The sequence below is a fragment of the Cnephaeus nilssonii genome (genome assembly GCF_951640355.1).
Source record: "Cnephaeus nilssonii genome assembly, chromosome: 16".
Taxonomy (NCBI): domain Eukaryota; kingdom Metazoa; phylum Chordata; class Mammalia; order Chiroptera; family Vespertilionidae; genus Cnephaeus; species Cnephaeus nilssonii.
The window spans coordinates 21,115,994-21,142,466 of NC_137087.1; the positions used below are offsets into that span (position 1 = coordinate 21,115,994).

Here is a 26,473-nt window from a genome sequence, read left to right on the forward strand (position 1 = left end):
TATGCAAATACAGTCTGTGGTTGAGTGAATAGTGTTGTGCTAACGTTCGTGTCTTAGTTTTGGCAAGTGTAAGCTTGGCGATGTAAGATGTTAACATTAGCAAAAGCTGGAGGAAGGGGACGGGAACTCTGTACTATCTTTGCAACTCTACTGCAAGTCTAAGAGTTATTTCACAATAAAAGTTTGTATAAATTACGTATCGTTCTTTAAATACATATATAAGTGAGGCATCAGCATCAGATTAGGCACCAGGTAATCCACATCCAGGCGAAGGCGGATGGTCCTAGCGTTCTCTATCAGCTCCCACCTGGGGAGTGAGTAGATGGAGAGACACGCAGTAGTTTCTACCTTAATGATACTAAGAAAGCTGTCGCGACATCACCCTAAGCTGGAGCACCCTGTGGCGTTTATCCTACGCATATCCCAAATGGTCCTTTCATCTTCCACTTTTCAAACTTGCAGATTTTTATCTTACTTTCCCAGATGGAGTTTAAACTCCTCGATGCTTGGAGATTGCTTGAATTTCAGTGCCTTCTCTTGCGTATTTATCTAATTATTTTTCAATGTAGCTCTAGGTCCACACTTTCTCCACCACTAAAGGAATATAATCTTTCATGTGTCATGTACTAGAAGCCATATTTTGATTTGCATCGTTCTATGGACTGAATGGTGTCAACCCCAAATTCATACACTCAAGTCCTAACCCCCTACAGTGACTGTCTTTAGAGATAGGGCTCTGAGGGTAATTAAGATTAAATGAGCTCACAAGGATGGGACCCCGATCCAGTAGGACTGATGGTCTTATAAGAAGAGGAAGAGAGAGAGAGGAAAGGGTGCAGGGACTGTCCCAGAGGGAAGGAAGCAGATGCAGGAAGAGGTGGCCTGGGCTAGGATTGTAATCTCTCTCTGCATCTCCTCCGCCTGGGCTTCCAGCACGCGGTCAGGGCCATAGGCTGGCCCACCCTGAGCATCCCAGAGGCCCTCTGTGCGGCCATTTCTTCATGTGTACAGCAGCCTAGCACAGGAGGTCCAGTAAGGAGGGCGCGGCTCAGTCACCGGCTTTCTCAGAGGGGCGGGTGGGCACACACAGGACCACGCACAAGCACAGCCCCGTCTTTCTCTCTGTGCATTTACCTGTGCGGCTAGAGCGGGGGCCACAGTCCATGTGACAGAAAGGACATTATGATCGAGAGTAACCATGGCCACAGAGGAGCAGGAGATTTACAACCAGCTGCTGGCCTCCTGCTGCCTCTGCTGGCTGCTCAGCCCCAAAGAAGCCTGCCTGAGCGCTACCTTCTGGGGATCCCTGGAGCCTGTTTTTCCCGTCTCTGCCAACAAGGCAGCCAGCCCGCGGGATGGTGAAGGCTTTCCTCCCAGGAAGCTGGGACGGGGGAGTGGTGGCTGTCTCTGTGCAGGGAATTTCCCTGGGAGGCGGGCAGCAGGTCGGGGGGCAGTGTGAGTGGTTGGGAACCTTGGCTGCCGTGATGCCTCCCAGCTTCCCAGCTTCCAGATTCTTCCCTTTCATCATCTCATCCAGCTTCCCTCTGAGCTTTGGGATTTTAAACATACAATTCTTTCTCCCTCTGACATCTCATTGTGTAGGGATTTTTCTGGTGGTGAGATGCACATGACATAACAGTTGCCATTAGTAACACTGAGTACATTCATGATGTGCAACCATCCCTCTGTCTGGTTCTGCTCTCTTTTAAGCATTATAAGCTCATTATTAAAGAGATTTGGAAAGAGCATGAAGAAAGAAGCATTCTCCCAGATTCCACTTGCTGGGGATGACCGTGGTTAACACGAAGCCGTAGCTTCCAAACAGAGCGCCGAGGCCACCGGACAGGTCCACAGAGGCGCTGTGGGGATGCCACAGTTTTGAGGGCAGCACAGTGACATCTGTCGGGTGCTCTGCAAACTGCTAGCTCTAAGTCCACGCCATGAGGTCATGTGACATTCCTCTCAGCGATGTCACATCTTAGAGACAGTCCTTCTGTGGGTGGTTAAGGTGATAAACGCAAACAACCTGCGCACACTCCGTTCATCCTTCTGCACACAGCCTCTGCTCCCGTGTTTCCAGCGAGCCCGTCGGAGACACCCAGCTTACCTGCTTCTCTCAGAAGGTGCATGGACAGGAAATGTGTGACAGTGTCCAACGTGATGCCAAGGGCTGAGCCGTCGCACAGTGCCCACACCTCCCAGGAGTGAGTAACTGCTTATGCCAAAATGCAATGGAAATGGTTTTCTCCTTCAATTTTTGTGCACTTTTTCAGGTGGCTGCAAGGTAAGCTGTGTGCTTTTTAGACCGAGTCACTCACCCCGAGGACCTCGTTGGCATTCCTTTCGGCCCAGGGGCACCGTAAGCACGACTGACCCTCAGGATGCGTGGAGGAGGAAGCTTGGGGCCCTCTGTGGGAGGGCGCTGGCTTCAGCTTTCTGGTGTTAAACCCATGTGGCACCTGCTCCCGGCTGAGCTCAGCTGCACGTGCATGTCCAGTGGCTGCTGGGACCCATCGCTCTACAGTGGGACCCATCGCTCTACAGCTGAAGAAGCTCGGCTCCAAAGGGCAGTAGTGGCACAGCCAACCAGGCCCCTCCTTCCACACCCTGTTCTTCGCTCTCGGAGACCCCGAGATGGGGCATCTCTGTGGTTCTGACAAGTACCAGCCCCACCCCCATCGTCTGTGGGGCCTTAAGATGCCGCTGCCTTCCTCTAGGCTGCTGGCACGGTGTGCCCCTGATTCACTAAGCCAGAAACGCCCCCATCTTTCCCCGTCGCCCACTTTGCTGATCCCTAAAGGCTCATCTACCTTTCGACGTAAGACTCTTTAATATCAGATGACTCTTGGACCAGAAGCCCATCGAGCTGCTGTCTACCATCGGGACCTCCATGCGAATGAGCTTAGCAGTGTCTTTCCTGAGAGACATTTTGACAAGAAAAAAAGGAGAGGCCTCTGAGAGAAGCAGGTAAGCTGGGTGTCTCCGACGGGCTCGCTGGAAACACGGGAGCAGAGGCTGTGTGCAGAAGGATGAACGGAGTGCGCGCAGGAGATGTGGCAGCGCCCCCTACCTGCAGGGATACGTCCCAAGACCCCAGTGGGTGCCTGAAGCCAGGGTAGTGTCTAACCCTACGTATACTAGGATTTTTCCTATAGACACATACCTATGATAACGTCTAATTCATAAATTAGGCACAGTAAGAGATTAATAGCAATAACCAATAATAAAATAGAATAATTATAACAAGACACTGTAATAAAAGTTATGTGAATATCCTCTCTCTCTCTCTCTCTCTCTCTCTCTCTCTCTCTCTCTGATAACAGATCTGATAACTGAGAGGGTTACTAAAGGGCAAATAGCATATTCAGTGTGGATATGATGGACAAAGGAATGATTCCCGTCCCAAGTGAATGGAGTCAGACTGCACAAGATTTCCTCACACCACTCAGAATAGCTTACAATTTAAAACCTATACCTTGTTTATTTCTGGAATTTTCCATTTAATATTTTCAGGCACTGGTTGATCGTGGCTAATGGAAACCATGGAAAGCAAAATGGTGGATAAGGGGGGGACAAGTGGCCTGCAAGGAAGGAGCTGGCCTGCAGTGTGGTTGTAGGTTAGTCCCTGGCCATCCTGCAGGGCACTCCAGGGCTGAGCTGGCCCTTCAGACTCGTCTCAAATTGAGGCAAGGGGCCAGGTGTTTGCATTCGCCAGCCACTGTCTGTGTGGGGCCCCCATGGAAGGAGTGTGACTGAGACCAGGCAGGCTGCAGTGAGGGATGCAGTGTGAGTCACTGGCAGCTGAGTCCCAGCAGGTGTGCACTGGGGGAAGCATTGTTTACAACGGTGCCGAGCGCCCTGAAGGAGAAATCTAAAGAGCTTGAGTGCATGTAATAAGGGGGCAGAGCAAATATCTTAACCTAACCTGGCAAGATGCTGGGGGCGGGGGAGGTGTGCACAACTTCAAGGAAGACTTCCCGGGAACAGTGATGTTCAGAAGGAGGCTTTACACTGGAGGAGGCGTTGCACAGGTAAAGAGCTGAGGAAACAATAATGGATAGCATGTGCAAAGGTCCTGGGGCAGAGGGAGCAGCCTTTAGTTGAGCTTGGGGCATGAGGGACCATCACAAATTGAGGTTGGCACATGCAGCCGGGGTCAACCAGGACAGGGGTACAGGGAGGTTTGGGGACCTTATGGAAGCCACTGACCAGGGAGGTAAGCAACATTATCAGCTCTCTCGCTTCCTGTCTGGGATCCTTTCCCACCCCTCAGGCTGCCCTTTTATGATCAGCCTAACCAATCCATGTGGGTGCAAGTGTGATTTGTCCTAAGTTCCCGCTGCCCCTCTCCAGAGAGGTCCTGGCTCCAGACAACCCCAGGGTCTCCTCGACAGCCAGCAGCCTCTCTCCTGGAACTGCCCTGGGTGTGGCCCACACACTCTGAGGGTCCTCAGAGAAGACAGCTGAGCCTGGAAAGGAATGGCTTTTTATTTTATTTTTTTACATTTATTGAGGTGGCATTGGTTCATAGGATCACATAGGTTTAAGGTGCCCACCACCCAAAGTCAAGTCATCATCGGTCACCATAAGAAGTGGTTATTCTTGTCCTCCCCACGCCCTTTCCTGCCCCAAGCAGACAGAGCTGCCCCCTCTAAAAAGATCCCGATGGGGGAACAGGGGAGGGAAGTAAATAATCCCTTTGTGAGCTCCCCCAGAGGAAACAGGGTGGAATGAATTAGCAGAGCTCAAAGGTCCCATCTGGGAAACCACTCAAGATTTCCAGGATCTGACCCGCTGGCAACTCTGAGGGCACCTGAGCAATCAGGGACACACTGGCGGCGAGTCCTCCGTCTGACGTCTGTCTGCTTTCATGCAAACTTCTCCCGGAAGCCTGGGGCAAGGCCAGGGGTGGCTGGAGCATATCTGCTCACACACACACCCGCCGCCTCCCAGGCTACCCATGTGCACAGAGGTGGCTGGTCACCCCATGCAAAACAGCAGCATCCACCATAACCTAATCAGTGTTTTTAAAAGCACTCCGAACAGTTTAATTAAATCTACCAATTGCTTTGACTGCTTTTCTTTCTGGTTTATTAAGATGCTGTCATTTAATCATTCCTTTAACCAAGGCAACCATTTAAATTAGCTATGCAGGGTACAGGCCTCATAAAATCATCAGCCAAGACAGGGAGGTAAGTAACACGATCAGCTCTCTCACTTTGGATGTCAGCGAATGACATTCCTTTATTTAGCATTTCTGTGCCGGGCATTGTTCTCTTTGCTTAACAGACATCTGCCCATTGGATCCTCACAATGATTCGGGAGGCAGATAACATTACTGTTCCCATTGTACAGAGGAGGAAACTGAGGCACCGAGCAGTTAAGTCGTATTCTGGGGCCACAGTTGGTAAGTGGCAGGCCTGGAGTTTGCCTGAGAGTGTGGTTCCCGGTTTTGAAGTCGGGCCCAGAGGCACCGGGGGGCTCTGTGGAACTCCCTCAGGGAAGCAGGGGGTCACCTCCAATCCCTCTGATCTAATCTGTTCCATTGGTTTTCTCTCCAGAATAAAGACTTTTGGAATAAAAGGGTTAAGCCTTCAAATAAATTCTGCAGATCGCTGTCAGAAGAGGCAGGAGACTTGCCCTCTCTCCTCTGAAATTCGGATTCAGAGGTTTGAATTAGAACCCAGGAATCAGCAAACACATCGGATGATTCTCATCTTCAGACAAATTTGGGGGATGGGGAAGGGACCTGCTTTTGGGTTCCAATTCCTCCCCATCCTCAATGTAGCTGAGGTCAAGCCCTGAGCTCAGTTCTTCGCTGTAAAATGAGCTCAGTTCCCCGCCTGCCTCCCTCCTAGAGCTGCCGGGAGGTGCAGTGAAATCCGCACTGGGCTGCAGCCCGTGAGGGGCTGTCGCAACATCAACTTCTAAAGTCCTGGGCGGTGGGGTCCCAAGCCAGGCGGCTCCTTGCTTCCGCTCGCCATCCGTCCCACTCCTCTTCCTAGTCACAGAGGCTCAGTGTTTGAATGCAGAGCACAGAGTGAACTCCCAGAAGAAAATACCGCCCCAAACAAGTGCATCCCCTCATTCACTGGGACTCCGGGGTTATGCTCCAGCAGAGGAATGCAATGCAGTGGGAAACGGCGTGAAGGTCAGTGAAGGTCGGAGGGATGGCCAAAGCCCCCAGCAGGGTTTGAGCGGGACTGGAAGGAGGGGATGTCCCTGGAATGGCATCTTAGGAGGAGAAGTAGGTGAGCAGGGCCCAGTTGCAAGAAGATGGAATGAGAGCTGGTGGGGGGTGGGGGGGGGGGCTCAAACTTGCCCCCCGTGACTATGCCTGGACATCTGGGTGTGGACTGTTGGAAAGGCCTTCCCGATGCTGGGTAAGGGAGAGTGGGCTGGACAGGGGCAGGCAGCGGGGAGTTGGGCCAGATGCACAGCCCCCTACATGCACACTCAAAGGCTCAGGGGCTGGCTGGAGACACGACTGGTCAGCCCAGACTTCCAAACAGCACCCCAAAAGAAGAAACAAAATAAGCTCACATTCTGTCCCTGTAATAGCAGCAGCTTTAATGGCTAAGGAGAGGGTGGCAGGAAGGGAATAAGTCATAGGACAGAAAAGTGGGGTTGAGGGTACTTGGCCTCCTCTATCCAGGACCCTCCCTGCACCAGTGTTCCAGAATGTTCCACAGACCATGCTCCCATCATGCCCTGAAATTGTCCTGCATCCTCTTGTGGGTCTCCCTGAGGCAGCAAGATGCCCGGCATCCCCCATGGATTCAGAAGGGACAGAGATGTGGGTGAGAGCAGGGCCACAGGCCGTTAGCCTTCCACCTCCAAGGACTTTGACACAGCTTGTCCTGGAGAAGGGACGCTCCGGCTCGACTCTCCACTCTCTCCCTCTGCCCGTGAGGATGCTGCTGGGGCAATTCCAGGGGCTGTGGAGCCCTGAGTTCTAAGCCCAGCTCAGCCCCAGCTCGGTGTCCCTTCCCCTCTCAGTTTCCATGTGAAAACTGAGGCCGCCAGGACGGAGCCCAGAGGCCCTTGCAGGGCTGAGATTCTAAATCACCACCTGCTCCGGCCAGATGTCATCGCTGCAGGCAGACCGGAGCCCGCTCTGATCTCTCCAGGGGGTGGGATGGGCTCCCAGAGCCAGGCCGAGGGTGCGGCTGGTTGGGGTGGGAGGACAGGTGTGAGGAGACCATTCAGATGGGAGGCCAGATCCTGGGCCTGGGTCTGACAGGATCGGGGGGATGAGAACTCAGAAGCCCCAGGACATGCTTCAGCCAGGGGCTCAGACAGGGATCAGCTATGCCTCTGGGCTGGACCTGGTGGGGCCGGACCGGGGGCAGGAGCAGGCCGTGCGCCAGGGTGGGCACGTGCTTGTGTATGTCCTGGGCACCAAAAACTGCTGGGTGTCCAGAGAGGTCACACATGCACACACACGTGCGCACCCACGTGTGTGTGTATATCTTCAGATTTCACAGTCAACAGAAGCCTTTCCAGGGACGAAGACAGAGCCCAAGCTGAGACGGGCTCCAGTCCAAGGCGAAGGTTCAGCTGGGACCACGGTGACTACACGGCTGGCTGTTAAATTATTAAAATACTTCAATCCCAGGTCATACTTCATTCTGAAGCTCCGGGAGCACCCCGACTCCCGCCCACCCCGATGTTCCAGTCCCAGGACCCCAAGACTTCCCCACAGGCCCACAACCAAAGGGCGAGTCCCAGGCTCCGCCAGGATGGACGCCGGGACCACTCCAGTCCCACGTCCCACATCCCACCTCTCCCTGGCTGATGGGGGTCCATGTGTCACTGCACTCCCTTATGTGGATTAGCCTCCCTCCCCCCACCCTTGCCCCCATCCCATCTCAACGGTCCCTTTGCTTTCATCACATCCCTCTTCACTGCAGAAGGAATTCTGGGTCCAGAAGAGAATCCAAGTGACCCAGATTCGATGCACATTCCCACCTTGAGTTTTGGGGTTCCGATGCCAAGGCCAGACCCTGGGAACTGCTCCAGAGGCTGAGGGGCAGACAGCGCGCTCTCACGCTCACACCCTGTGCCACCCCCGCACCCCCCACCCCACAGCACAGGAACTGGTCCCCTCCACCAGCCCTCTGATGAGTATTCCACACCAGCTCAGTCCCCAGAAGCAGAGAGGCAGCCCCTCCCGGCGGCTGTTTGCTGACAACCGGGAAAGGGTTTTAATCTCAGAAACAGTCAAGGTGGGGAAGGGGAATGCGGGGCGGCGGGAGGGCCATATGGAACCTGTTTGAGGAGCTGGGTCAGAGCCCAGCTACACCTCCATGTGCTGAGGCGCCAGGCCAGCCCTTGGCTTTGCCGGCTCGGCTCCGGCCAGAGAGGGGAAAGAGCGTGGGAGAACAGACAGGCGGGCTGCACGCGGACAAGGTGAGCGACGTGTGCTCACAGGCTGCTGCCCGTTAGGGATGGGTGCTCTGGCTGGCCGCCCGGTGGCTGGAGGGCGGGCGGGCCCAGCAGCTGGGTGACATTCTGCAAAGTGGCACTTCCGGTCTCCTCGAGGCACGGCAGGGGCTGGCTTGTCCGGGAACGCCAGTCCTGCTCGGCCCGGCATTTCCTCGGCCCGGCTCCTGGTGCAGACGGTTCCGGAAATCCCTGGACAGCACCATCTCTTCTCCGCTCTGGCTCCCCTGCCTGTGCACACAGCCAGTCCGCTCTGCCTCTGTCTACCCGGCCCAGACCCAGTCCCACACCCCGACGTCGGCCTACACCGTGCCAACTGGCCGGGCGGGGCTGACGCTGCCAATGGCTTTGGGCTGATGTGGATGTTGGACTGACCTTGCTGAGTTTGGGGCCCGCCTCGCCGAATTCCAGCCCCCCACCTCAGGACATGTGCAGCCTGCCTGAACTTCTGTCTAGACTCCCAGGACTTCGAGATGAACTGACCACGTTTCTGATTGATTTTGCAGAAGTTTCGAAGAAACTTGACTGAAAGTAGCATGGCCTGAGTTTCCCAAATTCTCAACCCACCTGCCTGGATTTCTGGTTGGTTTGACTGAAAAGCTTTTTTACCAATTTTACTGATTATTATTTAAAATCTAAACTTCTGGAGTGTTGGAGCTCTCCGGATTCTTTTACTAAATAACAGGAAATTGTTTGGGGAGCCGTCAGCATCGGCCCTCAGCTCACACCCAAGTCTCCCCCAGCCAGCCTGTCTCAGCTGAGGAAGGGATGGGGCAAGGGGTGCCCACTGGTCCTTTATCCCCCTTCTGGAATATTCTAACGTCCTAGTGCCTGTTTCTCTCTTAAAATATATATATTTCAGAGGGAAAGGGAGAGGGAGAGAGAGAGAAACATCAATGATGAGAGAGAATCATTGATCGTCTGCATCCTGCACACCCCACACTGGGGATGGAGCCCACAACCGGGGCATGTGCCCTGACCGGGAATCGAACCGTGACTTCCTGGTTTATAGGTGGATGCTCAACCACAGAGCCACACTGGCTGGGCTAGTGCCTATTTCTTTATTGACACTTCCATCAGCCATTCTGCCTTCTTTCTCCTTGTCCTGGCCTGGCCCCAGCTCTTGGAACCACGTTCCTGCGTCAGGGGGCTCTGGGGCCCCGTCTCCTGCTGGGAAGTCATATAACACAGCTCACAGGCGAGGAGGACTCCTAGGCCCGCGGCCTGGGCTCCAGGCTCAGCTCTGCTGGTTCTGGCCGTGTGATCATGGCACATGTTAATGACCTTTTCTGAACGCTGGCTTATTCATTTCCAAAATGAGGGTGAATGTCCTGCTCATCTCTTGGATTGGTGTGGAGGATTTTAGCAAGAATGCTAATGATAGTTTAGTCTTGTTGGACAGTGACTCTGAGCCAGGCTCTGTTCTGGGGCTGCGTACGGCCTTAGGACCTTCGCCAAATCCTCGCCAAAGCTCACAGGTCTAGCGAGGGCAGAGCCAGCTAGTCCAGGCTGGCAGAGGCGTGCCCTCACCCACTCTGCAGGCCTGCCCCTGGGCTTGCCTCACACTGATAGAGGCCAGGAGTGGGCCAGCATTACCTTCCTCATCTTCCTAATTAGCATATTGAGCCAGCATCATCTTCCTCACCACCCTAATTAGAATATTATTGTTGGTGGCCTGTTTCTCCTTGAGAGAATTGGGCTGCTCTTTGTGACCCACGTGGGTGAGGCCATTTGTAATTCGACGGTGTGACTTTATATTCTTTTGGGAACACTGAGGGCAGGAGTCCTTCCAGCGACCCTGTACCACCCCCACACCAAGGGACCCCGGATGTTTTCAGACGCTCCAGGCCTGTCAGAACCACGGGGCTTGTTCTGTTGTTTGAGACCTTTGTCAAGCTGGTCACATCTGGCCTGACTTTACCGTGCTAATCTCCTCCGTTTCTTTCCTGGCACCGTAATGGGAACCAGATTGGCAAGTGCTCCCCAGACCGTGGTGTGCAGGGTGTTTGCCAGGCTGCAGGCTGTAAGCTGTGGGCAGTGACCGTGGAGAGACTGGGCCGGTCCCTGATCTTGAGCAATTCCTGTGCCGGCACTGGTCTTCTTGTCTTCTCCGGGCGGGAGAGAAGATGGGCATTTGGGAGGATGTGTGAACAGTAGCTGTTCATGCCTCCGCCTCAGCAAAGCTCTTGAATAGGGAGAGTTGGTGACAGGTGCTGGGGCTGCAGATCTCCGTGATCCCTGTCGCAGGTCCCTGTGTGCCTCTGCCGGTGTGCTGTCCAGACAAATGTCTCAGCCCCTCATTTCCACCCTTTCTTGCCTTTGCACCTGTGGTTCCCTGCCTCCTATGTGTTAACGTGTTGAAAATCTTCTACATGTTAGACATGATGCAAGAACTAGAGGCACAAAGACATAATCACGGCCTTCAGTGGCTCATGGTGGCAGACACATGCAAGGTATCGGGATCATGGGCCTGGGACAGCGAGGCCGACCAGGGCAGAGTGGGGGAAAGAACCAGGTGAGGTAGTGTCTACGTAGATTTCTGTCTTGCCCACCTGGAGAACTCTTACTAATACTCCAACACCCGTCAGCTCACGTAGCACCTCTCTTTTGAAGCTCTCCCGGTCCCTGCACGCAGAATAAATGTCCCTCTCCTGCAGTCCCCTGGCCTTGCCCACCGATGAGAGAGCACTGGCCACCACGTTGATGAAGTCTGTTCTCCCCAGTCTGCCCTGGACTGCACACTCCCTGAGGACAGAACTGGGTTCCGTGTTGCACTGCCAGGGCCCTGTAGAAGTTTAATAAGTATTTGTTCAAAGTAAGTCTGTGTCATATCATATCCACATGTGTATGCATGTGTGCATGCGACCACACATCTGTGAGCTGGGGCCTGGTAGTGATGGATTTGGGTGGGGGGTAGTTCTTGGGACTCATTATTTAACATATTTGCCTCATTAACGACTCTTAGCTCCTCCCAATGACCCATCCTCTCCATGTAGACAAGCTTGATAGCTGGCTCCCTGGTGCTTGGATGTTGAAAGATTGATTCTGGGGGAGCAGCAAGGGCGGGAAGGGAGGGCGGGGAGACTCGATGCATCAGGCTCCACCCGTGCCTCCCTCACACCAGCTCAGCCTGGCAGCCAGGGCTTGGGGAGCACACCAAGAGACAGCCAGCCCACCTTAGCCAGGGGCCCTCCTCTTGATTCCCTGCACTTCTGCTCCCACAAATATCACCCCCCCACCTTGAGAAAGCCCTCCACTGCTCTGACCTACAACAGGAGCTTGGTGGGAGGGTCCTAAGGGGCCCTAGTGTCCTGACCATTAACATTGTGGACAGAAACCTAAGGTTGAATCACAGGTTCACTCCTGTCTAGACACTCACAGCCCAGCTGGGCCCTGCCCGCTCCTGGGGAAGTCAGTGGCATGGGCGGTCTAGTCCAAGCTGAGCCCCAACCTGAGGTGCTAAGAGGGCAAGGGGAAGGTCCTCCAGGCACAGAAAAACCCTACATGCTCCCCAAAGGGCCCCTGCCTGGTCTATGGTAACAGCCCTTTCTATGTGGACCTTTGTAATTCCCAAGGAATCTTCTCGACATTGTCCATTCTGCTCACATCAGTTGAGCTTTTGCTTGTGCCTGGCGTTGTGCCTTGCTAGTAATCACGGACACCTACAGGCGCTGGGCTGTCCCTCACAGGCATCGCTGCTGGGTCCTCGCGATGACCCCTTTGTAAAGATGAAGACGATGAGAATACGTGTTTCGGTTTCTCACGGACACACAGTGCTCGGTAGTAGAAGCAGGACTTGAACCCGCCTCTCTCAGGGGCTCAGACCCACACTCTCCCACTTCCCTCTCCAGCCTTTCACCTGCCCCCAATAACCCTGGAAAAGCTGGAGCAGGCACTCATGCTCCCCTTAAAGGGGGAAAGCTGGCCCTTGGAGGGCTTCGGAGACTTTCCAGAGATCTCAGGGGCCAGGCGAGAGTGCCAACCTGGCTCCAACATCCACGACGCCCGAAGGAGAACCCTCACCACGCTGCCCCAGATCCAAGCCCACCTCCGTGCCACTCTGCCCGACGTGCCCTGCGTCCCAGCCTCCCTCCCGGCCCCTGCCTCGCAGGACGCCATGACAGGGGGAGACATGCGCTGAGAAGTGAGAGTGCGCCCAGCACAAGTGGTTTGTGAGGCATCAGTGCAGGTGGCTTTATAACAGGGCCCCGCCTGCTGGCCCCCTGGGGCCCCTGTCCCCTGAAGCTCCCTCCACAGGACAGGAGTGACCCTGCATTCCTGGGGGCTGAGGCACAAGATCACTCTTTCTGACATGTTCTTGCCTAATTTGCCCCCCAGCCAAGGACTTTGGGCTTCGTGACAAGGTCAATCGTTGCCCAAATGTCGTCAGATCAGATCTATTTTCAGTTTTCAGACGGGCCAGTTGCATCAACCGGGCCTGTTCTCACCCATTTTTCCCCCTGTCTCTGTCAGCCCTTCCCTGGATGCTCGGTCTCACTCAGAGCTAAGAGCTCTCCCGTGTTCACTTAGAGAGCGAACTGCTCCCCACAGCACGGCCTGAGGTTCCAGGAGGCAAACGTGAGGCAGGGTTTCCAGACCCTTGAATTCCACCCCCAAGTTATGAGAAGGTCCACTGAGTCCCAGGGAGCCCCAAGGTCATGGGTCCTTGCCCCTTGTCCATTGCAGGGTCCCATCCTCCAGGCTAGTCCCACTGGGGGTCACCTTCTCTTGGAGCTTGGACATTTGGAAACTCGAACTATTCAGCAACTCAACAAGCACAGGGGAAAAACAGTTGCAGGAGGAGAGCTTGAGTGTAAGTCCCAGATCTGGCCACTGGCAAGTCCCCAGTGGCGCTGGGCACCAGCTTGCCCAGTGTTTGAATGCCAGGGCTGGACGTTGTCTCTGAGGATGAAACTAGCGTTGCAGATGGTCACCTTCTTTAACACAACCGACCTAGGAAAACCATTCTGATGAGGAAGTTTTTAAGGCTCTATCTCATCATCCCACCTACTCTCACCGCATCTCTGACAGCACATGGAATTAATTATCCTTATCCGTGTGCTACTTAGTTACAACAACATGAGGAAGAGAGAAGACCTGACATTTATGGAGCACTTACTACGTGCCAGATCCCCTTCTAAGTGTGTTCTCTATGTACTAACTCATGTAATCCTCCAGCAAGCCTATAAGACAGGTGTGAGCACACACCCCCACCCTCCCTGTACAGATGAGCAATGTGAGACGCCGAGAAGTAACATAATATAGCGAGTTCCTGTGGCTAAAAAGCAGCAGAGCCAGGCTTTGAAGCCGGCGCTGTCTCCAGAACACACATGTTTAATCGCCAGGCCACAGAGTCAGTAAGACGGACAAGGCCTGGCCCAGAAGGGAAGATGGGCTCGTACACAAATTATTCCAGTACACGTTGGGGAAGTGATAAGTGACGAAGCAAGAAACAGATAACATCCCCGGGGATTTGAGATGAGGAGAAGATTGCTTCCAGCTGGAACGAGGGAAGTGTTATGGGGGTGACATTTTAGCTGAGCCTTGAAGGACAGGTAGCATGGAGCTGTGGAGATTTGGGGAGAGGGAGCAGCTGGCTGTGCTGGGGATGATAGGCAACAGAGGGAAGAGGCGAGAACATGGGCCGAGCTGCAGAGGGGTGGAAACAGCCCTTCCTACTGAATGAAGAGGAGAGGCAAGGGTGTTTGGGATGGGAGAGGCACAGTCAGGAATCAGCTTCGGGAATCCGGAATGCTGTGCAGGGAAGGGGCGAGCCTGGAAGCAGGAACAGCATGTGCGCTCAGGGTTCTGGCAGGAGACAGTGCAACTCGGGGAGCTGAGTTGATGGGTGAATGAGTAAGCCCGTTGCCTATGGAGGGGAGATGGGCAGCAGTGGGAAGCCTTTATCACCACTGGCCTGCCGGGTGCGGGCAGGCAATTACATCACTAGACCCTGTGAGAGGAGGACGCACAGGCCTTTGGGGACCACTGATAGGACATGGCCCAGAGCCGGAACTGAGCAAGAAGAACCCACATCACATCTCTTGGGGCTCTCCATGGGCAGTGGGTGTGGCGAGCCGGCACGGCCATGGCATCCTCAGCTCCACGTTGGGCGCTTTATGTGCTGCGCCAGCTCAGCCAGGTTCGGTGACCCTGAGAGGGGGCAGGGAAGGATTGAGAAAAGCAGACAAGAGAATGAAAGCTGGGTCTGGGTGGGACGCTGTCCTCTCCGATGGAGAGCTAGCAACAGCGCCACGGCCTACAAGCTGTGTCTTTATTTTATAGCTAGATTCCACGAGGCAAAGTAAGGGCGTGGTCAAGATGTTTACAACATTCTCTTGGGTTTTGATCCTACTCAATTATATGCACCTGAACTCTATCAAGCCCACATCACTCAGACATGTGGGGCCACGTGTTCGGACCATAGGTTCAAGCTCACAGCTATAGCTGTTGGCTATAATTGTGCTGGGAGGGCTCTGCCCTCCCATCTGGGACTTGCACGTGGCCATGAGAGGACGGTGCCCTCTCATTAGTCCGAGAGAGAGAGAGAGAGAGAGAGAGAGAGAGAGAGAGAGAGAGAGGGAGATCTGCTACCAGGGGAAAGAATAGAGATCCTCTAACCTGAGAGCACGCAACCTCCCCTTCAGTGTCAAAGCAGCCTGGGGTAGACCAGGTTCCTGCTGCCGACCTTGATGCAGGTGATCCTCTAACAGGTGGGGAAGATGAAGATGGAGACTTCGAAGAGGAGAGTGATGGTGATGATACTGTAGTTCTTGCAGAACTGGAAAATGTTGAGAAAGAAAGAGCTGAAGAGCAGGCCAGGAAGGACCGAGAACAGAAAGCTGAAGAAGGAAGGATTCACATGGAAAACATTCTGCGTGGAAACCCCCTTCTGAATCTCACTGGCCCGTCCCAGCCCCAGGTCAGCTTCAAAGTTGAGAGAAGGTGGGAGGAAGATGCTGTTGTCAAGATCTGTGGGAAAGGTGTGCATGACCAGAAGAAAGACAAAAGATTTGCCAATGATATGCTGCGATCTATATTTCACAAAAGGCTCATGAAGAAATATATGACATAGTACAGTTTTATGTGCTTAGTTAAAGACAGTAAGATGTAAACAATCATTCTGGCTTTATTTTGTGTGTCTTTTCTCTTTTGCCCCATTTAAGTTGTGCATGGGCTTCTCTTGGGTTAAGTTCCAAAATATATTTTCCTTGATTGGCGCCTTGTTTGATAAGGACTTGGGAATTGGTTTAATCCAGTTTCCAGTCTCTAAATGTCTCCAGCCATATGTTTTCTTTTTAATGTGGGAAAAGGAATCTGCTTGTAATAAATATTTTAATCTAAATAACCAAATCTGCCCTGGCCGGTGTGGTCAGTGGTTAGCGCGTCAGCCCACACACCAAAGGGTCCTGGATTCATTCCTGGTCAAGGGCGCATACCTCGGTTGTGGGTTTTCTCCCCGCCCCCCAGTCGGGGTGCGTGTGGGAGGCAACCAATGGATGTTTCTCTCTCTCCTCTCCCTCCCTTCTTCCCTCCAACTCTCCCTGACAAAGCAATGGAAAAAATATCCTCAGGTGAAGATTAACACAGATAAATAAAAAACCAAATCTGTGACCCCCAACTTTGTTATTGAAATGTACACAGTTTATCCAATAGTATAAAACATAGATATTAAAAAAAACACACAGAAAGATCTGTCCTGGCACATTTTTCACGAAAAACTTGAAACCAACCTATGGCTGAAAGATATGCTGGGTGGGTTGTCATGGAAGAGCCAGGACAGCGAGATCTCGCCTGTGCTGTAGTCACCCATCACCCCGCACATGGCCCTGTGCAAAGGTGTCTTGGATGAGTTGCATTTCCCGTTCTGCAGAGGAGGGCGCTGAGGCCCAGGGAATTCAGTGGTTTAGGGAAAGTCGCAAAGCAACATGGCAGCAGAGCCCCAGCTGGAGGCTGCCCTGGCCCCCCGCTGGCCAGCTGGTGTGTTATGAGAGATGACAGTCCAGCCCGGTCCTGCTGGGGAAGCCAGGGGGCTCCCCTCCATCACCCTCTGCCTGGGACGGGCCTCGACCCCTCCACACCAGGTTCTTGATCCAGCTCCTCTGCTGCCAGGGCCTCGGGATGAAAACATCTTTACCTTGGAAAGGACACAGGGATGAATCCGGGACGTGCCCCGCCAGGCATCCCCCCGAATGAACCCCTGCTCTGAGTTTCCACGGCAAGGCCTCCATTCAGCAGGTTCCCGGGGCCGCGGGTGACAGGACGGACTGTGAAAGAAACGATACCACGCAAGGCCTTGTAAAGCAGTTTCATTATCCTGCCACGGCTTTTTGGCAATTCCTCAAGTCTGGCTTGTTTTATGTCTAATTACATATCGCCATACATTTCCCCCGTATGTTATGTTTCACATAATAAATACATGGAAAATCCTTCTCTTTTTCCATTAGCCCCTGCCCAGAAATGAACAGATTTCTGGCGTGTGCTTACGCAATAAAGAGGCAGTTGTTTCAGACACCGTGACACTTCATAACTGGCCTTTACGGGCCCCTGGTGCTCCGCTGCAGAGGGTTTTCTGCACGCTGTTTCTGCGCTGGACGCAAAGGGCGCTTGTCAGGAGCCACGCCCTGGGGTGGCTGGAGACCCAGCCAGCTCCTCCGTCTGGGAGACACAGGGGCTGTCGGGCCGTGGAGGGGACACAGGGTCTCCTGCAGGGCAGGCGGCTGCCGAGGCTTTCCCGCGGCTGTAGTGCTGACAGAAAGGCCAGGGTCTGTGAGCACTGATCGTTCGTGCGCACCTCATCTAACGGTCAATCTACGTGCATTTATTAAGCACCTTCTATGTGCCCAGATCTGTTCTAGATGCTGAGTCGGGGAGGAAAGGAGGAGATAGTGGGGAGGAGAAGGCCAAAGAGTAGAGATGCAGAGATAGCTCATAATGGGGCTATGAGAGCAGGACTTGGAACCGGATGGCCTGGGTTCAAGGCCAGGCTCCAGTGCTTACCTGCTGTGGGATGTTTGAGCAGTCACTGAAACCTCTCTGAACCTGTTTATCCGTCCACTAAGTGAGAATGCCATGCTACAGCCTCGTGGGCTTGTCATGAAAATTCAACGAGATAATCCAAGCTGAGGGGCTCCACATGCCCCTGGCCCAGGGTGTGTGCTCAGAGATGGCCCATTATTGCTGTTATCATTATTCTCACATCATCTACGATGGGGCTGGGCAGGGGCAAGTTGGGAACACAAAGGATATATGAGACATGGCCCCGAAAGTCAGTCCTGGACTTGAAGTCCAGCTCACAGTGGTCAAGGAGGGGAGCCCTGTGCCACACACAGGGGGCAGTAGGGAGACAATTTGGTCCTGGGCTGTCATCAGTGCAAAAGGGCTGGGCTGCTATGGGCTGGAGACCATGAGGGCTTCCTGGGGGGGCGTGGGACTTGGGCAAAAGGCACGGCAAGTTATGGAGAAAGGGCTACATGGGGAGCCTAAGCAAGAGTAGGAAGGAAGAGCACAATGTTTTGTGAGAAAACCATTTATCATTCATGCCTCAAAGGCCTATGGAGAATCAGTTGCTACAAGTACTTACTAAGGGCAAGGCCGCCTTCGAGGCCTGGGAGCCCAGAGCTCCTGGCTCCTGGTCTGGGGCTCGGGCCCATACCCCGAAACTACAGTGCAGTCATGCACCACATAACAACGCGATGGACTGCACGTATGACAGCGGTCCCTAAGATTATAATGGAGCTGAAGCATTCCTATTGCCTAGTGACATTATAGGTCTTATAAGCTCGGAGTGTAATGCATTACTCATAGCTCTTAATACAGAATAAGGATATAAAGAAATACTATTTACAGCTGTGCAGTATGCTTGTATCTTAAGCTAAATGTTATCACAGAAGAGTCAGAAAGTTAAAAACAGTTTAAAAGTTTACAAAGTAAAAGGATTACAGTAAACGAGAGTTATTTTATTATTGAAGACAGAAGAAAATGTAAATACATTGAGTGTAGCCCAAGTGTAAGTGTTTATAAAGTCCACGGTCGTGCACAGGAACGCCCTGGCCTTCACATTCCCTCCCGTCCCTCCCGACTCCCCCAGAGCACCTGCCAGCCCTGCCGGCTCCATTCGTGGTAAGTGCTCTGTACTGATGGAGCACTCTTACCTCTCAGGCCATATCTTCACTGTACCTTCTCTATGTGAGATACAGAAACACTTGCCCTTGCCTACAATTGCCTACAATATTCAGTACAGTAACCAGCTGTGCGGGCCTGGGAGCAACGGGCTCCACCATACAGCCTAGGTGTGTCGTGGGCTCCCCCATCCAGGTTTGCGTAGGTGCGTTCTGGTGTCTGCCCAATGACGAAATCGCCTAACGACACACCTCTCAGAACATAGCCCCGTCTGTAAGGGTGGCATGACTTTTTCAAATAAAGCTTCACCGTGTAGAGGAGCCGGGTGCACCCTGGTCAGGGGTAGGAAAAGGGGCACAGGTGTGATGACCTTTTGGCCTGGCCCATTTGACCATATGATGAGAATGTACACTGGGAGCAGAGGAAGGTCAGGCTGGGCAGATTTTCCAAACTCAACAGCCATTCCAACTTTGGGCCCAATGGCCCTCATGTCACACCCAATATCATGACCCACTGAGTGTCCCATGAGGATAAGGACCTTGTCTGCCCCCTTCAAATCATAGATGCTCAAAAAATATGTATTGGACGGGGGAATTAGTGGTAATTGAATCATGTGCTGGCCGGTGTCTTCTGTTCGCCCCTCCAGGTCCACTCTTCTCCTGTCTCCACCTACTGTCTGCTCAGGAGGCTAATGGGCATGAACCACCTCCGTGGGCTCCCCTGCCATCTGGTTGCACTTGGGTTTTGTAAAAAAAAAAAAAAAAAAAAAAAAATTATTATTATTATTTTTGGAGCCACTTTGAAATGGAGTCAGAGCTGCCATCCCAGAGGAACTGCCTGGCACATCTTATGCCTCAAACCTTTGGAATGTTAAAACGGCAACATAACCTTTGGACTAGGCCTTAAAGCAACACCATGTCCCAAAGAACTGTTTGCAGGGATAACAAGAAAGCAGATATTATGATGACGGGGCTGATTACCAGACTGAGAATTTAAAAAACATTATTTATTGAGAAGCATAAAATGGTAGTTAAAAAATAGTCATGGGGTTATAAAGTTCAGCATAGAGAATGTAGCCAGTAATATTGCAATAACTACATATGATGCCAGGTGGGTACTGAAATATTGGGGGAACACTCTGTAAAGTATGTGATTGTCTAACCACTGTGCTGTACACCTGAAACTAATACAAAATAATATTGAATGTAAACTGTAATTGAAAAAAAAATTTTTAAAGATTCTTTGGCATTAGCGTCACTCTGTGAGCTTTTCTGCACCAATAGAAATGCCTTCCTTCTACTGATGTAATTGTCCCCTTTCCCTTTCTCATAAAGACCCTTCGCCTTTGTCTCCTGGTTGTTTCCACCAGGAGTCAGCACTTCCTGAAAGCTTTTATTTTTAAATCTTAAATAAATGCTGGTTGTCTCTCACTTTGAAAGGCCTTTTATTTTTAGGTGAACAGTTTGGACAATGGGGAGACCAGGCAGGAGACCGGAGAGAAGGAGGAGAGGGAGACCCAGGAACCTGGCTCCTCCCTCCACTGCCTGGGACCCTCCAAGGAGAGCTCCATTCCACATGCATGACCTCTCCTGGGTGCTGGCAACCTCTCCCTCTTATAAACAAGGATGGTGACCCCTGTTACTAGCCCAACTTTCTGCACCATCCAGTATGTATCCCCTCCACCCTGGCCACACGTCTGTAAACATCCCTTTGGAAATTAAACCTCAAATCACCCCAATTTGAGTGTGCCATTTGTTCCTTTATAAGACTCCGACTGACACATCCCTAATTTCAAATTTCTTGTGGCAAAATTCTAACACAGTGCTATCCTTCTCATCGCAATTCTGGGAGTGTGGTAGAAGCCGTAGATGTATGATGGACTCTTTGACCAATCATAACCTCCCTAGTTCAGCCTTTTTCTCACTCCACAAATACTGTGGAACAGGAGATGACCCCAAAACGCAAATGTAGACCTTGCAAAGGGAATTCAAGTGAGCGAGAACACTCAGCAATGCTAGTTTTGAATCTCTTCTTCCTTTCTCCTTTGTTCCACTGGTAGCCTCGGTGGGCAACCACTGCCCACACAAATAGCAGCAGAAATCAAAGAACACAGAAGAGTAGATCTGAAAGGAACCTAGAGACAATCTCAACCAACCCCTCCTTCACCACCACCTCTCCTGACATCTCCAACCCACCACCTCTGCCGTCACCACCACAACCACCCTCACCATGCCCAGTACCACCACTACCACCACCACCATCTCCTCTCCAACTATTGTCACCAAGTCCACCACCACCTCCATCACAACCATGATGCCCAAACTAGCACCATCCTGACCAACATCATCACCACCACCATCATCGCCATGCCTAACACAACTACCTCCTCTCCACCACCACCACATTCAGCCCTACCACACCACCTCACCAAACACCACCACTGTACAAAGAAAGAATGAGAGCCGGAAAGACGTGCTTTGAAACATAGAACACTGAGTGGCTTAAGTAGTGCTGGGGCTCAATTCTCTTAACTTTCAGTCAAAGAGACAAAGTCTCAAGGAACAGTGAACTTCAGCCACAATTTGAAAAAAATGTAAAAGTAAAGAAGGTCTTCAGGAGTACGACAGCATGATATTGAAAGACAACATTTGTCTCACATTGATTTTTTTTAAAAAAGTAGACTTTTTAGAGCAGTTTTAGGTTCACAGCAGAGCTGAGTAGAAGGTACAGAGAGTTCCCATACACCCCTGCCCCCACATATGCACATCCTGAGCCACAGGAGCACATTTGTTGTAACTGGTGAACCTACACTGACACGTCATTATCCCCCAGAGTCCATAGTTGACATTAAGGTTCACTCCCGGTGTTGTTCACTCTATGGGTTTTGACGGGTGTATAAGGACCTGTATCACCATTAAGTATACAGAATAGCTTCACTGCCCTAAAAGTCTGTGCTCCACCATCCACCCTTCCCTCCCCCCGACCCCTGGAAACCATGACCTTTCTAGTACATCCAGAGTTTTGCCTTTTCCAGAATGTCACATGGTTGAAATCATACAGCACAGTGGCCTTTGCAGATTGGCTTTCTCACTGAGTGATAGGCATTTAAGATTCCTCCGTGCATTTCTTGTTCGTGCTGAATAATATCCCACTGGGTGGATGTACCACAGTTGAATCCCCAATGCCAGTGGTGGCCGAATCTTAGTCTCAGACAGCCCAAGTTTCACGCCATTTCCCCAGAGAATGTCTGAGTTCCCATGTGTGGGAGTGGGGTTGTCATTGGAGACAAGGGTTCAAGTGAGACCCCAACAACATCATGAGTCTGCTTGGTCACCATGGAGGTTGCCTGTGGTCCTGTCTGCATGATCCCACCAATCTGGGAGAGGGTTGGGGGGGCCTCTTCCGGGCGACTGTTACACCAGGGACCCATCTGTTGTCTCCGAAGGCTAATGGGGCAGGAGAACGCACAATGGGGTTATTTCAAGCTATGGCCTTGTCATGCTGCAAACCCTTCTATTTCTCTGAGCCTTGCTGCCTCCCCAAGGTTCATCCCAGAAGGGGAGGTATGGCCCCCTCTGCTCCCAGATTCCAGTCTCAGTAGAGTGTGCCGTTCCCCAGGACTCAGCTCTCCACCCCCCTCTGCTGGACCCTCCACTCAACCTCTTCCTCCCTCGGGGAGGACTTTTTTAGTTGGGGGTGGGAGTTCTTACTCCCTAACTCTGTTGCCTTCGCAGTTTCCCCTCAGTCAAGGCTTCTGCTCACGAACGTCAGGAAGGGACTCCAATGTCCCTCTGACACTGTCACATCCTTTCCCTGGGCCGGGAGCACGGGAGCCTGGCTGCGGGCGGGAGAAGGGTGGGAAAGGAAGGAAGTGCCGTGGGGAAAGAATTCCAGTTGGTTTTTTAAAATGTCACATGGCAGATGGTATCTCATGGAACCGTACCACCATGCTGGGACATAAATACTGCCACATGCTTACTCCTGAAGATGAGGAAAGCAAGGCTCAGAAAGAACAAGCAATGTGCACAGGTCTGAGGAGGGGCGGCGGCATCCTGGGAACCCTGGCACTTGACCTAACCAGTGCCCCCGGCCCCGATGACCCACTTCCTGCATGCCATCCCTCACCTGCCTCCGCCGGGCTCCTGGGCAGTGTGTGGGCAGCAGGTGCAGGGTCCGTGGGATAGCCGGGTCGCCCCAACTCCCGGTGACTCCCGCAGGCCCTGAGGAGCCCCAGGGTCACGCCGGCTTCAGAGCCCATCCTACAGGCACTGACAGGCCATTTTCCTTCAGGAGCAGATGTCTGATCGGGCTGGGACTTCCTGCCTCATCCACGGCCAGTGGTCAATAAAACAATGTTGCCTGTCGTTACGTGTAATCTCCTGTGAGCCTCACAGCAGCCTAGGGAGAAAGCTCTCCCGAGGCTCTCTCTGACCGGAGGCCACGGGCAGGAGGGCTGCGCTCAAACACTAGGACTCCCTGGCAGGAGCTCTGACGCTCCCCCAGCCGCATCCACAGCCAGAGTCCCCCCGTAGGCCCAGGGCCATCAGGGTATCAGTCCCTGGCTGGGCACACACCAGAGAGGCCTCCCTCCGGCTGGGGAACGAGATAAGGAGCACAGTGCAGAAGTGGGGGTCTGAATCCAGCCACCCCCATGCCACGCAGAGTTCTATCCGTCCAGTGAGCCCCACGCTCACGGCCATCACCCCGCCCGCACTCTGGCTGGGCCGGCAGAGGAGGCCGTCAGAAGGGTCAAGCACCATCCCCGGGCCCAGCTCACCTGAGGCCCCAGGAGAGCCCCACGTGGGAGGACTGGGGTCCTGGTGCGAAGGACGTGAGTCTATGGTCAGGCAGCCTGGTGGCTCGGGGACGGCCTGTAAACACACAGCAGGCACCGCAGCTCCTTGTGTAAACCAGCCACGGCCGACTGGCACCTGGGCTCCTTCGGGGAGAGCAGGCCTGAAGCTGGCCTCTGATAAGCGAAGGCTTTCTCTGAGACTCCAGATCCTTAGAAACAGGCTCCAAGGCACACTTCCAGATACTACGGAGAACAAACAGATTTAAGCACCTGGGCCCAATAAAAAAGGCTCCGTTTACTTCTGCTGGGATTTCAAAGGCGCCGGGGACAGCCCTTCTCCCTTCCTACAGCACGTCCTTCAAAGGCTCTGGCGTCTGGTTTGAATGTCACTCGATGCATTTTCTTTCTGCGGGACGTTCTCTCATTCAGACTAGCTTTCTTTTCTGTTAGTCAGTCAACCAACATTGATGGAACCCCTCCAAATGGCCAAGCGGGCTGGTCTACTTGGCAGAGGTTCATTGACCTACCCACCCCTAGTGGCCCCGGGGCCCACGTTTCAGAGGCTCCCCACCAGTCATCTGCTGAGGAGACCCAGGTGATTCCTGGAGCCCACAAGCCCGCACCTTCTCCAGGCCCCATAAAGCTTGGGAACCCCACCCCCCAGCCAGGAGAGGCAGCTGGGAGAGCCGGCTAAGTGGTTCTTGAGAACCTAATGTGCGTGGGGGGGCTGATGTCCAGGTGGCAGTGCGCCCCTCGGGCCTGGGCATGGCCCCTGATGAGGCCCAGGGTTGCTACCTCCCCTGGGTCTTTGGACAACACTCCACCCAGTCCTTCTCCCTTGACCAGCCCTTGGCTCATCTGGCCACACGCCCACCCCCTTCCTTGGCCCCTCTCATTCTGGAGCTTTCTTGCCATTTGGGCCTGAAACCCGCTGAAGAGCCCTCCATCCCTCACTGTGTCAGCTCTGACACTGGCTTGGCAGGGCCAGGGCGGTCTGGAGTCTGTCCTCTCTCAGGGGCCTGTCCCCACTCCCCCAGGCTCTCTATGGGCCTCAGGACCTGACTTCAGGCCTTGGAGAGCCACCTCCAGAGGGGTTAGTGGGGCTGCATCCATTTGAGGAATCACGGGGACCCCCAGGAAGAGACCCTAGGCCTTGGTCAGGGAGGGGCCATGTGCTACCCAAGCCCCTGAGGCTAAGCATGCCCGGCCTGGACCCAGACTGCGTAGCTGCTGCCAAGATGCCCACTGGGCCTGAAGCATCTCGGGGTCTCTCTGAGCCTCAGCTTCCTCATCTGTAAATGGGACAAAATCTGGAACAGAGGGGCAGACCTAGGCAGGGGAGCTAGACAGGCCTGGTCTCAAACCCACTCTGAGCTGCCATCTTGGGTAGGTTCACAGTGAACTGCAGCTGCTTCATCTGCAGAGGGGAAAGGTCACAGGCCTCGCCTCTGTGGCTGTTGACAGGGCTGCAGGAAATGCACACACAGTACCTGGCACGGAGGGCTGAGCAAGCAGGCTCATCGTCATTACTTCAGAGGCCTCCATGGAGGCTTACATCCAGTGAGGTCATGTGAGTGTGTGGGCAACGGCTTGGTGAAATACGGGGCACAATGGTAGCAATTACCACTTATCGGTGTGTCCCCCACTCCCTGTGCCTCCTTCCCCTCCTTCTCTCTGTCCAGTTTATTTTTTCTTCTCTGCCTTAGCCTCCCCTTGGCCTCTTTTCCTCTAGTCTCTTCCGTCTCCTCCTCTCCCCACAGCCTTTAGAATCAACATCCAACACTACTGTCATCTTCCCTCACTCTAGAACCCACACTGGCTCCCCATTGCCCCTCATATCCAATCTCAGCAGCAGCACCACCTCTAGTTATCTGTTTTCCCTCACAGCCCTCTTCACTCACACTATCCCTCCAGCCTGGGGAGCTCTCGACAGATACACTCCCACCCACCCTTCAAGACCCAATTAAATTCAATTTCTGAAATAACAAATATGTTGCTCACAGCTACTCTGTGACTTTTGAAAGGGCTCTCCCCTTGGGAGCCATCATTTTCCAGCTACAGCCATAATTTTCCAGCTCTGTGGCCTTAGGAAACTTACCTACCCTCTCTGAGCTGATCTTATAAGGTGGTTGTGAGGATTCGATTAAAATTGTGGTTTGAAATTTTTAGTGCATAAAAAAAATGATTAACAAATAGTAGCTACTTTTGTCATCCTCATTCTTGGGTAGATAACATGAAGCCCCACAGACCAGCTGGGAGTATTCAGCTTTTGCTGTGCATTGTGTTCCTTTGGTTAAAATCAATATCCTCTCACTCATTGAGCACTCAGCCAGGCTCCCAAAGCTCTGTGTCACAGAATCCTCGGAGGCCTGGTCCTTCAACACTCATTTATACGAATCCCTCGCCCCCACCCCCCTGGGCAGGAAGCTGTGCTAGGCCTGGGGCAGGGGGACATGAGAAACTGGCACAGCCAAGACAGGGTCCCTGGAGGATGAAAAGCGGATAATGAGGACCCAGGTCCGACGCTGGCCTGGAACACCAGGGGCACCCCTGGTGGACTGGGGGGACACCACCCAGCTTTATCTACAACACCTGCCGGTCCACCCCCAGGACCTGTCCCTTCTCCAGCTCATTCTCACCACCACCACCACCACCACCACCACCCCCAGCTTTCCCTGCCCCTACCACCCTGGCTCCCTTCTGTCTGGTTAACAGAGACAGGTCTGCCCAGCTCAGAGTCTCTGCACACGCTCCTGTGCGCTTCCTCCTCTGCCCAGGACACGCTCGCCAGCCCACCCACCTCCAAGGTGCAAGAACTCCTCCTATGCCCAGCCGGCAGGTGTGGCTCAGGGGTAGAGCATTGACCTATGGAACCAGGAGATCACGGTTCGATTCCCGGTCAGGGCACATGCCCAGGTTGTGGGCTCAATCTCCAGTGTGGGACATGCAGGAGGCAGCCAATCAATGATTCTCTTTCATCATTGATGTTTCTATCTCTCTCTCCCTTTCCCTTCCTCTCTGAAATAAATAAAAATATATATTAAAAATAAAAATACATATAAATATATTAAAAAATAGAACTCCTCCTAGAGCCCGCCTCTATCTCTGTTG

General features: G+C 53.1%; 1 pseudogene across 1 annotated transcript; it reads left to right on the forward strand.

Annotated features, from left to right (window-relative positions):
* Positions 1 to 1,198: 1,198 nt before the first annotated feature.
* LOC307112529 (spliceosome-associated protein CWC15 homolog) lies at positions 1,199 to 15,520 on the forward strand (annotated as a pseudogene). The gene is made up of 3 exons: positions 1,199 to 1,358; positions 12,297 to 12,497; positions 14,979 to 15,520. The product of its transcript is annotated as a spliceosome-associated protein CWC15 homolog (transcript).
* Positions 15,521 to 26,473: the final 10,953 nt, after the last annotated feature.